Source organism: Megascapheus bottae, chromosome 30, assembly GCF_031878675.1.
Source record: "Megascapheus bottae isolate mThoBot1 chromosome 30, mThoBot2.hap1, whole genome shotgun sequence".
Classification (NCBI taxonomy): Eukaryota; Metazoa; Chordata; class Mammalia; order Rodentia; family Geomyidae; genus Megascapheus; species Megascapheus bottae.
In genome coordinates this window covers 6,251,970-6,254,360 of record NC_143538.1, presented here as the reverse complement: position 1 = coordinate 6,254,360, position 2,391 = coordinate 6,251,970, and the positions used below count along the sequence as shown (strand labels likewise).

General features: G+C 48.9%; 1 non-coding gene across 1 annotated transcript; it reads right to left on the bottom strand.

Moving 5' to 3' along the window:
* Positions 1-690: 690 nt before the first annotated feature.
* Positions 691-762, bottom strand: Trnae-uuc (transfer RNA glutamic acid (anticodon UUC)). The gene has a single exon. It is a non-coding gene; the product is annotated as a tRNA-Glu (tRNA).
* Between the last annotated feature and the right edge of the window lie 1,629 nt (positions 763-2,391).

Below are 2,391 nucleotides of genomic sequence, written 5' to 3'. Positions count from 1 at the left end.
CACAAAAAACAAACTAAACCAATGACAAAAACAACCATCCAGGCCTATCATCCTAGCAATTCAAAATGCTGAACTGCCTGAAGGATGGGTCCAGGTTTGAAGCCATCATGGGCAGGAAGGTCTGTGTCTTATCTCCAATGAACTCTTTTAGAAAACAGCTGGAAGAGAAGAGGTGGCTCCTAGCCTTGAGCAACAAAGCTAAGAGACAGCATCCGGGCCCTGGGTTCAAGCTCCAGGACCAGAGCAGCAGCAGCAGCAGCAGCAGCAGCCAAAACATGAACACAAAAGCAGACCAACAGCCCTGGAATGGTGGGTGGTGGGCTGACTGCACTTAGAGAAATCAGCCATTGGAGCATTTAAACCCTCAGCTGAAAGTATTGGTCAGAGGACTGGGGATCTTGTCTGATGGCCCCTGAGTGTTATTTTCCCTGTGTGTTCTCTGTGGGGACAACACTTGGTGGAGCACAGAAAGCAGCTGGAGAGAGAGCCACTGCACACACTTCTCTGTGCGAAATCTCAAAACAGATACCATGCTAAAGCACAGCGACACATCCACTCCGGCTGACTTGGTGGAGACTTGTGAGTGCAACTGCTATTTCTGAGTCCCCACGGGCTTGATAATCGTTATCTGATGATGTTTGTTTAGTAGGGAACTAAATATACTCCCGCAGTGTTTAAAAACGACTCGTCTTCCCACACCGGGAGTCGAACCCGGGCCGCCTGGGTGAAAACCAGGAATCCTAACCGCTAGACCATGTGGGAACTGCCGCGTGGCGGGCGCAGTGTGAGTCAATTGAATCATCGCTCGCGGCTTCCGCCGGCCCGGCCAGGCCCCGCCCCGCTGGCGGGCCCCAACTTCGCGCCTGCGCAGTGTCTCCCTGCCGTCTGGCTGGCTGGGCTGGAGTCTGGACTGGCGCGTCTGAGCTGTGCACAGCTGGAGGCTGCTTCAGCTTGTTCTGGGGTCTGAGTCCGGTGTGACCCGGGGCGGGGCGGAGTGGAGGGGGGGGGTGTCTGTCACGTCCCAGGCCAGGCGCCTGCATTTTCACTGGTATTTGCAGGAAGAGGGAGGCGTCTTGCTTAACTCTGCCTGGTGAAATCCCCAAGGAACAAATGCTGGGGGGGGGGGGGGGGGAATGATTACAGGAACGCCCAAAGCATGGGTTCCCCCCATGTCCCCCACCAAGGATGGTTCCCCCCCAGCATGTCCCCCACCAAGGATGGTCCCCCCCCAGCATGTCCCCCACCAAGGATGGTCCCCCCCCCAGCATGTCCCCCACCCTCCAGGAGCTGGAAGTGGAGCTGCAGACTTGTCCTCCCAGACCAGCATAAGAGAAGACAAAAGATCCTGTCTCTGGAAAAAAAAAAGAGAAAAAAATCCACATTCATTGTTTTAAAATATGACAGGCAGACAGAAAGAAGAGGAAAGAAAGAAAATAAATACTGGTGCTCAAGGCCTGTGAGAGTGTTTGCTTTTAGATCTTATTTTAGGGATGATCTTTATAGTCAAAGCAGCCAAACACAGGAAGGAAAACAAATCTACACATTATTACATCAAGATAATTTTTAGGTGAAGAAATAAAGAGGCAAAGCCACTGGCTAGAAGGTAAACACACGTACAACCCGTATACACACACCTCTATATGAAGTAGAAGCATTGATATTGCATATAGTTAGGAAATTAAACCAGCTAGAATGAGATACACGTTGAAATATAGGAGCTTGGCGAGAGTGAACTTCTTCAGTGAAAGGCACCCCAAGGCTAAAAAGCATTGGAGAAAAAGATCTCAGCCTTGCTGATTCACACCAAGCATTTAGCCAACAAGTAAAAACATGAATATGGCAAGCCTTGGCGTGAGTGAGAGTGTGTGTGTGTGTGTGTGTGTGTGTGTGTGTGTGTGTAGGGGTTGGGATGGAGAGAAAGCTCTTAGAAGCTTAAAGCTTGTTCAGGGAGGAAGACTGATGATTGTGATTTCTTAAAACTTGGTAAGATCTAGCAGTTCTAAAGTGGATGTCTTATAAAAGCAGTATTATTCTGGATCTTTATCTCCTCCAGGGAGCTTGACTGAAATCCAGCTGTGAAAGTGTGAGATGCAGCCCTATAATCCTAGCTACTCAGGAGGCTGAGATTGCAAGATCAAGGGATCAAGCTAGGCCAAGCTCAAAACCAGACTCCTCTGTCCCATTCACTAGCAGAAGCTGGAAATAAAAGTGTGGCTCAAGCGGTAAAGCATGCCACCTTGAGTAGAAAAAGCTCAAGCCAGAAATGTGAGGATCTCAGTTCAAGTCCCAGTACTGATATTAAAAAAAATAGTTTGCGAGCTTTTGCTAGTCCACAATAGAAATCTAACCACACATTTGAGGTGTACCTTTTTTTTTTTTTTTTCAAAAAAC